At 40.7% G+C, this 10,751-nt stretch overlaps 1 pseudogene; it reads left to right on the top strand.

Moving 5' to 3' along the window:
• The first annotated feature begins 6,544 nt into the window (after nucleotides 1-6,544).
• LOC129164218 (ecto-ADP-ribosyltransferase 5-like) lies at nucleotides 6,545-10,537 on the top strand (annotated as a pseudogene).
• The last annotated feature ends 214 nt before the right edge of the window (nucleotides 10,538-10,751 follow it).

Raw genomic sequence — 10,751 nt, 5'->3', positions numbered from 1 at the left:
TTTCCAGCGTCTGCTGCCGGTTTCTGCAGCTCCGCTGTCTCGGACAAACTCAACACTCCTCTCACTCAGCGCCGAGTTCACTCAGCTGTTTTCTGACGTTGAAGCCCAGAAACTGAGATTCTAGCCGCTCAGTAATGTGTTCACGACTGAAAGAGAAAGTTTTCCTACTAACTTCCAGACAGAGCTGATATAACTCCAGCGAGCAGCGACACGCTCAAACCAGCACGGCTCTGTGGTTGTGTTTCCTCCCCGACACACAACAACGTGGTCAAGCTGCTCAGACATGTTCATCAGCACAAACCTATGTGAGCACCTGTTGTCATCTAATGTTGTCATTATTATGATGAAGATGAACAAAACAACAGGAGTCTCCTCCTCAGCTTAGGTTAACCCCATGATGCAGGTATCTGGCTGGAACAGGTGAGCATCACAGTAAACCAGTGGAGCAAACTGAGCTTTAAATATGTTGGTTTTATGCTCTTTTTCTGCTCCAAAACATGAAAGTTAACAGGTGAGATGTTGCATTTTCATTCAAGATAAAATGATATTTGTATTTTGTTGTTGGCCCGTGAGAAAAGATTTAACCTACAGTAAACAGGAAGTGGAAAGGCTGCAGATAGATGAATAGAATAGAAAATCCCTTTATTGTACCTCAGTGGGGAAAGCTAAACGTCACAGCAGCGATGACACGTATTACAGGGGAAAAAAGGAGAATAAAAAATAAGAAATATGAATAAACAAGAAAACATAAATCCTGAATAGATTTTAAAAATGCTGATTATACCACAAGTAATGAATACCACTGATGCCTTTTATTTAAAACTGACTTGCTCGTGTGTCATTTGGTTATTCCACATTCAGTGTTAATGCAGAAATATGTTTGTTTCCAAATTTAAAGGTTCAAAACTGCATATATGTTGATAAAGAAAATGTGCAAATTTGCCGTCACTTTTTCAAAAATATTAAGTTTGGCCCTCGACTCCGTCCCAGAGTTTCATTTCGGCCCCTTGTGAGTTTGAGTTTGACACCCCTGATTTAAACAAAGCAGCAATGAATGTAAATTTACTTCAAACAATTGCTTGTTTGAAAATTGTTAATAAAGATTTTTTTTAAGTAGCACAGCGACCAGCATGCCGGTGTCAGTACAAGATCTGCACAGGTGCAGGATCGGCTCGGGTCCTTCGACTGCCGATGACGTCAAAGTTGTTGATTGGCTGAACATGAGGCTTACGGAAGTTACGTTATCACGTTATGATTTTGATTGGTCAGAACAAATTTGTGGTCGTAGTCTTAGCGGTTGTAGTTCTGTAGTCCAAAAATCAACACTTTTTGGAGAAAATATGTTTGAATTTCTAAAGGAAATGTAAAATATAAGCAAATGATAAATGTGACCCTCAAAAGCTCTTGATGTTGATGAAATGGGGCAAAATAAAATATAAGAACTTTATTGAATTGAAAGACACCAAGCAATATTTTGAGTCAAAGAATGTATTTAGATAACAACTAAGGAAATATACAGACAAACACCACATTAATACAAACATATATGGCTTCACATATAAGAACTGTTGTCTTTTTTGTCAGTCCGATGTTGGTTTTATGCAGTTTCACATTCTTAATATGGTGTTTCATTAACAAATTACAATTATAAAGAAAACATTTAGGTGCTAACAAACAAGATTTTATTAACAAAACTGCTGATATCCTTCCAAAACGTATGTGTGAAAGCCGAGTAGATTTGCAGTACTGTGACGTCATCGGCAGTCGAAGGACCCCGAGCCGATCCTGCACCCGAGCATACCCTGTACCGACACCGGCATGCGTTGCGGTCGGTGACGCAATGCTCCTTGTCTCAATTTAAGCAATTATTTGGACACTTAAACCTTGCATTCAAAGCCTTACTGTGCACTTCCTCCAAGTGCACTTCACAGAAGACCATCGGGCGCATTGCAAATATTGGGATAGGGCCTTAGCTCTCCTCTGGTGTGGCTTTCTGCTAGTTCCTGAAACAAGGGCATCTAAGCTTTTCCCCACCAGATTACGACTTGCAAGGCATTCACTAGAGACCACTGCAAATGTGTATATTAAACAGGTGTCTCACATCTTTAATTAACTTTTTCCAATCTGGCAAAGTAAAACTGTTACAAGACTTTATCTGACAAGAAGTGTTATAAATCAAATTTGGAACTGATTGAACTCGAGTTGAAGAACAGAAGGAACCACCTTCATGATTCTCTCTGTTTTCATAAACAAGTTTGGAGACATTTGTGTGCTAAAAAAAACCATAAATTTAAATCATTTGTCATTCTTTATTGAAAAACAACAAAATATAGGTATACAGAAAGTGTGGGAAAATGATAATGTGAAAGTATTGCTCTTTAACTGTAATATTATTTATCTTTAAAAAGGAAAACTCTAAAAATGTCCTGTACAGCAACATGACAGAAGAATGGTGGTCTGTCTGTCAGGATGTGCTGAACAGATTTGCTCTATCACGAAGCCTTTTGTGTATGAGTTTATGTTATTGTAATAATGGTTTGGGTTATGTATCGCCACATTAGCATGTAAATGCTGAACCAATCTGGAATAGAGGGTTGATAGAGGACAAACAAGTAAATGAGATAAAAATAAAAACAACTAGGAAACCAACATAAAAAACAGCAACCAGCTGCTGCACCTGGAAAGAAACATTTCTAAGAATCATCAAGAAAACGTGGGATGAACAACTATAAACATGTAAACCATGAACAAAAAACATCAACAAGCATGTGTTCGTGCGTGTGCTGGGATGTGAAGTGTGAGACCTCCAAGGATCAGGTGCACTCTGGAACCGACCCAAGCACCAGGAAACCAGCAGCCAGCCACCACAGAGCACAGAACCAACTCAGACCACCTCCCAGACAGCCGAGCTCCTTCCTACAGATAACTCAGCAAGGCCACATCCAGAACCGGGCTGACACAGGTCATGGGCCACAGGAATCACACAGCAATTCCACCTGAAACAGAATCATTAAAATTAGAATCAAATACAATTGTTGTTCAATATGACATAACTGTCATGATTATGAGACAGACTAAACAGACTTTTAGCCAGACTGAAAAAGTGTTGCCAGAAAAAATATTTGTGCTGCTGTCATTGAAAAGATATAAATAAAAGTTTCCAAAGGTTATCCTAGGTCAGGGGTCGGCAACCTGTTCCCATCAAAGAGCCATTATTACCCGTTTCCCACAGTAAAGAAAACACTGGGAGCCACAGCAACTGCGGCGTTGTGGGCGGGGCCTACCCTCAGACATCTGAGAGCTGCTTTAACCAATCACAACAGGTGACAGCAGCCAGTACCGGTCGCTCGTGTACGTCAGTTATCTTTCATAAGATGATAATCAATAAAACGATTTATATAAAATGGATCCAGAAGTTGTAGCCCGTCTCTGCCTACAATATTTTGATATTTTTCACCCTGTTGGTGGTTTTACTGAGCAGGTGCCCCTTTTGTCGTACATTTCTTTTTAAAACATGTTTAGACTGTTCAGAATACAAATCCAGGCTCTGTCACGTTTGATTGTTGTAATTAAACTCTGTAGGTGGGGAAGGTCAGAAAAGGATCCGTTCATTTTGTTTTCCCTCATTTTCAGTGACGGAGACAATGGCGCAGTGCTCCTGGCTCTGGTGTTAATCAAGTTAAATTATATCTCTTTGTAAAAATTTTCACAAGCAAACAGAACAGTTAAAAGCAGGGCTTGTGTTGTGTTGACCGGACAGTTCCCGTATTTGACCGTTTATTTTGAAGGAGAAAGAATAGAAAGAATTACCCCGACGCATGCAGACGAACTGACATTTTATTCGTTATGCACATCGCAGATGTAGCTAAATCACTCAAGAAATGATTCCCATCTGAACATCTGAGCTGGACACTGCTCAGCGCAGCTCACTGTCAGCGTGTACGTAAGGTGCACAGCGAGCTGAAGATGTGGAGAGGGGCTTGGAGCGCGTCGCAGAACCAGAGCGCATGCGGGAAGATTCCTCCGACTGAAGCGAGCGTTTTCCAAACCCTGTCTCTCAGAGAGACTTGTCACTTAGAAAATGTTCCCTGATTATGAAACTTTGGATGAATAGTGCTTGTTCCTGTCTCCAATGTGGCGACACATCCAGGAGCCGTCTGAGGAGAATCCCAGAATCTCACATCCTCTTCAGCTCAGAATGCGCCGATATGATTACGCACAAGTGTGACCCGTCAACCCGGTCTCACAGACAGACTGGGTTGGGTCTGTTCAGGTTTACGCAGACAATCTTTACATAGAATTGACTTTCAGATATAAAATTAATTCAGTAAAATATAAAGCATTTTATTTAAATATCAATTCCTTATTTTACAAGCGAGCCGCATCAGATGGATGGAAGAGCCGCGTGTTGCCGACCCCCGAGCTAGGTCAAACCCCCTTTCAAACACCAGTGTTTGCCTGCAGTCACACACCTGGCATGAATGAGTGAGGCATCTGCATGGTAATTCAAATTGAATTTGAATGAAAGCAACTGGACTTCTTTGGTTTCATGAATATAGGAGGGTCGATCTTATTGTAGTTGTCTATTGTTGTTTGACAAGCAGAAACTGTCACCTGCAAAACACCTCCTCCCCACCTCCTCATGGTTCGTTTGCATCGTTATCCTCTTTTGTGTGGGAGTCGTTGTGTTGATTAGATGCAGAAAGGTGTGATGTTATGTTACTTTCTTGTAAATATGTATATAGTATTTCTTCTTCATTACATTGTTCTTCATATTATTGCTATATTATTATTATATTGCAGTAGGTACCTAAGTGAAGTTGTGCCCCCCCCATTCAAATCTAACTAAATTGGTGTCTAACATTTGAGCTGGTTTGTGCTGCAATATAATAATAATAATAATAATAATAATAATAATAATAATAATAATAATATATCAATAATATGAAAAAAAGTAATAACTATAACTGTGACACTGGAACAAAGAAGAACTATATACATATTCACAAGTTTTCTTCTAGTTACACAGCAATGTAACATCTGTATATTATACAGCAAATGCTTCAATTTTTTCAATCTTAACCAAAATATGAAGTAATGTGTTTGTACCCTGGAGTCTGTGGTGAAGTGATGACTCTCAAAGTGTTCACTGCACAAGCGGGAGTGTGAATTGGGAGTCCAGCACTCTCTTCTTTGGTTTCTTACCCAAAGGTCAAGCCTCTCTGGATCACATAGAGACAAACTTAATACAAAGAACTACTTAAGCATATGGGTTTAAAATACTTAATAGCTTATCATGGTCTGTAATAAAAAGTCTAAAATTAGGAAAAAGAGTAATACAAAATGCATACTTTATAAAAAAAACAAGATAAAACGAACCACTTGAGTCTACCGCCTTATTGGATAGGAAATGAACCTTTTAATAATCAATTTTATTAACTAATTTTCATTTTATTAAACTGCACTAGTTCCCATGAGAACAGGGCACCTGGTCGTGGCTCTTTGTGGACAAATTAGTTATTTAGTCGCTCCCCACCACCACTATTTTACAAATATGCAAAAAATAAAAAAACGAGCGAGTTTATCTGATGGCATACAGACTTCTGGAGACTAACATTAAGCACTATCAACCACCTCACCGAGCTGCAGGATTTCTGTGGTCAGGTCTCTCTCCGGGTCCGCTCCACAAGCGGTCAGCCCACACAGCAGCCAGGTGCCGAAGCGGTCAGAGATGCGCCGGGCTGACCACTGGGGAGAACGGGGTGGAAGAAGGGAACACAGAAGTGTCCCTCCGAGAGCTCCGACATATTTCAACCCATTTTTATGTTAAATGCACTGGGTTTTAGGTTTTACCATGGTTTTACCCATCGACATATACCCTATTAATTATTTTACCGTATATTACATCTAAATTTCATGGTTAAACAGTACATGTTAAAATGGTAGTTAGCTAGCTACTTTGATAAGCTCAGCTAGTGCAAAAGCGACAGTGACCTAAAATACATAAATATAATTTTACTTACCGGAAAAAATTAAGTGGAGACTCCTTGGATGCTCTATTAGTGCAATTAATACCACAGCAAGTCATTTTGTCCTACAATTGCACAAATAATATCCAAAAAAGAATACACAAACGCTACAACTACTGGTCTAATTTCAGAGACAAAAAAATCGCGTAACAGTTTTCAGGCGAGACCGAGGCTCTACTGAGGCCTTTCCACGGAGCTAGCTTTGTGGTCACGTGGGTCTGATGCTCATTAATTATACAGAATTTTAGGCTTTTAATACACTTAAACAGAAGAGTGAGAAAAAATTCACCCCCCTCAGAGTTGTCATGAGTGTAAACTAGATCATTTAAACAAAAACATGTTTTGGTACCAAGCTGTAAACATGTTTATTTCTGCTGTGAAATTTTTAACATTTGAGTCAATGAGGATTTGCTCGTTTCTGACACCAGCCCCTAGTGGATGAGGGTGGAACTGCAATTTATTTCACTTCCACGTTGGCTTCAATTTTTGACCCGCATTGTGGGGGCTTGCATCGGATGCGTTCCCCAGGCTGTCAACAAAGCCGGCCGCCTGAGAGACAGAGGGCAGCCACTTCTTTTCACCATTCTGGAGAGTAATGCGCAGCTTCGCGGGGAAGATGAGAGATAGCCCAAGTCCTTTTTTGTAGAGCACAGCCATTACATCTTTATATTCGGCCCTTTGCTTCAGAACTTCATCTGACTATGAAACCTTTTATAAGAAATTCAATTAAGTCATAAGAACCAGAAGAAAGGGCTACGGCTCCACTTTTCCATTCCACTCCCTACATTTCTGGCTGACCAGCAGGGCCGGAGTGGGACACATTTTCAGCCCTGGAGTTTCAGACCCCAGACCGGCCCACTTAACGAATTATTATTAAAATCATGTTAGAACTTTATATGTATAGTCTACAAAAGCACACTACTCGGTAAAGCCTTGTAATTCAGTGCAAGAAAGAGTTGCTTTACAATGTAGGTTTATTTGAACATCAGTGCACATCTCCAACATTGTTCTTTACAACACATTCTCTAACAATATAACAATCCACCTTCTGTTCAAACAGCTGTTCTGAGATTTTCAAACCTTTAAAATGAAATGACTCAGCACTCCCTTTCACACTTTTTCCAGTTTCCCTAGACTCGCCTGCACACAATTAAAATAATCATCTGTAAAGCTTTAGCACATTTGATATGGAAAACACATTTTTTGTAACCAATTAAAATATTTTCTATGGCAAAATATGCAGGCTTAGTTAATTTTACTTTCATTCTAATAGCGATCTGTTGTGGGCTTTGTGCATTTACTAACAGAAATACATCAGGTCACTACTATTATTTGGACATTAAAATTATTATAATGAAACTGATGTTTGCTTGTTTGCGCATGAGTTGGCTCACTTTCTATCCCAACAGGAGCAATACCCTCACTGCTGGCTCCTGGCTCTTCTTCTGACACTACATTGTGTGAAAATGGTCACAATTCAGCATTCATTTTCCTTTTTTACACGCTTTCTGATCAATGCTGAATCATCCAGCATTTTAGAACACTTATAGAGCCAGGATAGTTTTCATCATATAAATTTTAATAATATTCAGTTCACTGACTCAATAAGTAATCCTACCTGTACATGCCCGCTCTGGAATGGTGGGTTTCTGCCTGGTGCTTATTAGGCCTACTGGATCTTGTGTTTGACTCTGACAAGACAGTTTGGTGGCATCAGTCACATCATACTGTAAATTATATAACATAACGTTATGTCATGATGCCATATAATTCATTATTGATGCTTAATTAACTTGAATGGTGATTTGCAGCCGGTAAAGTTTAACATCTTGACTTGCCTTACCCGTTTTATCTTCATTTGAAGTTAAAGACCGCGAGCTTGTTTGAGAAAAAAAGGTGCTCATTTTTGCACATTTAGCTGCATCCAGGGCCAGATTAAGACTTCGTTGTACCCTGGGCAACAATATTCAAGGGCCCCATCATCACGACCCAAGGATCACCATAATATGGTCACATACAGAATATTTTACTGAAAAATGCAGTAAATATAATGCTTGAATGCCTGATGTCACGTAACCCGCTCAGGGTAACCTTTGACCCACCTTGTGTGGACTGACCAATGAGGAGAGGGTCTTAACTTGAGGCCCTCTCTTCATTGGTCAGTCTGCATGAGACTGACTCTCAACTGACGTTCAGTCATAGACAGCGAAGCGTCTCTGTGCAGCGCAAAAGCCCGGGTGGACAGTTTGTTTAATACAGGGTGATCATATTTCCATTTCCAAACAAGAGGACAGGGGATCTGTGCCTATGTCGTCAAACTATGGCAACGCCACACAAACCACGCTGGGACCCATTTTTTTGTAAGAACTAAATTAATATCAGATTCTGCCAATTAAAGGGCTCTAAAACAATTCATATGTAAATATTTAGCATATGTATTGCAAAATCTCATTTTTCTGCTTTAGTGCTGCAACAAGGTTTTATTAATAATAAATTATTATACCTTTTGTTTTACTACAGCATCGGTAAGCTTCCTGTGCACAGATTATTAAGGATGCTTGTTTCAGCTGTGAGATTAGACGATAGGATCAATGAAAAAATAAGTTGTCACACACTCCATGGAAACTTTCAGAGAATCCACAAATAGTGGCTTTCACATGGTTTTGTTACTTTTTGCAAGTTTAGAAAAGAAGCAGATGAGACAGCATGTCTGATAATTTAGTTTTTCATCTGATAATATTAGAACATGTCAGTAATGTCTGAGGAGCTTTTATAAACACCATATAACTAACACTACTGGAGAGGGTAACAATTACACAGAGGCTTCTGGGGAGCCCAGTTATGGGGGGGGGGGGGCATTTTGCCTTGGCCCCCAAAATGTCTTGACACGGCCCTGGGTGTGTGACTGAGTTTTGAAGGTGATCTGAATTGTATCAGATGTGTAAATATTACATGTGTATAACTTATTGTTTTATACAGGTAAAAACGTGTAGTGGAGATAAATCTACCTACATTTTACTTTTCCACACTTAGTTTTGTTTTCTTGTTTTTATTTAACTATTTTCCTGTCCTGTCTGTCTCTCATCTTCCTGCATCTCCTCTAAACTCTCCAGAAAATCTGTTGCCTGGATTCTTACTTTTTCACCTCATCAGTTACTTCTGAGCAGATCAAAGGGATCTCCTGACCGCAAAGCGGAGTGCGCCTTTCGATGCGTCAGTGAGGTGAAATCACCGCAGCACAGGCGATGAGCTGCGCAGCAGCAGAGCGCTTCAGGCACAAATAAGACAGAAAATAGAGAATATGTGCGGACATGAACGATCGTGTGCTAATTATAGTTTTTTGGTTGCGCCACTTTGAGAATGGACCGTGCGCTGGAAGCAGCTGCCTGGAGCGCTGCGCAAGAACGCGCTGTGCCGCTCTCTGTGCTCTCTGCTCAGAAGAGTCCATAAATGATGTAATATAGGTAGAAAACTTGTTTCCGGCTCCCCTTGATTAAGATATACAGCTCCCCCACAATTCGATCCCTGCTCCTGGATGAAAAGCCGGACATTTTCATCAATACGACCGCGGACCCCCAGTCCGGACGCCCGGACAGAGAGTGAAAAGTGGACATGTCCGGGGAAAACCGGACATACGGTCACCCTAGTTTAATATAATGCGGGAGATTACAGACATGCCTACAGTATTTTGCTCGTGCGCTTGCTGCCCCCTGGGCCAGAGTTCGTGGGCCCTGGTCAATTGCCCAGTTGCCCATATGGTTAATCCGGCCTTGGCTGCATCTGTTTCCAACGCTTTCCTCTTTTTAATTCTTGCCTTTTCCGCGCCACCCTTGCTCTTTCTACTTTCCATCTTTCCGTCAACTGCGTGGTCACGTGGTGCGCACAGGCGCATACGGGGGAAAATAACGAGCTGCAGCCTGCAGGTAGAGCCAGCCAGAGACAGCCGGGAGGAGCGTATGTGATCAGCCCGGCGGCCTCAGTGCCATGACTGAACACCGGCACCAAAAAATAAAAATAAAATGATAAAAAACAAAAACGAGAGCACCGGCCCCATGCGGCCCAAACATCGCGCGGCCCACCGGGAATTCTCCAGACCCTCCCGATTAGCCACTCCGGGCCTGCTGACCAGGTCCAGGTCCTCAACAATAATCAGATCTGTAACGTACCGCAGACCCAAGACGTTTACTGGAATGGTCAACCAAGAGATTCGCTTTGGAATTTTTGCCTCCTCTTCAATCTTATCAAATTTGTCACAATTTGGCTATGCAATGTGCTATAAAATCAATACCTGCAACGGTGCATATCTGAAAGAATACCCAGTGCTTGGAAAATTTGAGCAAGAGGTGCTCATCCCCCCATACGAGAAGTTCAGGATAACCAAGAAATATGAAACTAAGGAGTGCAAATCTGCAGAAAACCTCTCTGACTGTGAGATTGGTTATGTTCTGGAGAGTACAGGGGTTCTGAGTAATCTTGACTGCCAGCTGACAAAATGCATTATCATCTAACCGCGTTTTACCTAAAGCCTATAATGTCGTGTGCCGCACAGCCTGAATGTTTATCTGTTTAACTTGCAAAGGATAAAGTTTCCAAATCTTACAGAAGTCACAAAGATATGAGTCATTTTATGAGTTCAATAAATCAGTGTATTGTTTTCTTTGATACGTGGAATTGCCAAAACATTTTATAATATGAAATATACAGCAATCTGCATAAGCAGGT

The sequence above is a fragment of the Nothobranchius furzeri genome, chromosome 4 (assembly GCF_043380555.1).
Source record: "Nothobranchius furzeri strain GRZ-AD chromosome 4, NfurGRZ-RIMD1, whole genome shotgun sequence".
Classification (NCBI taxonomy): Eukaryota; Metazoa; Chordata; class Actinopteri; order Cyprinodontiformes; family Nothobranchiidae; genus Nothobranchius; species Nothobranchius furzeri.
This window is presented reverse-complemented; position numbering and strand designations above follow the sequence as displayed.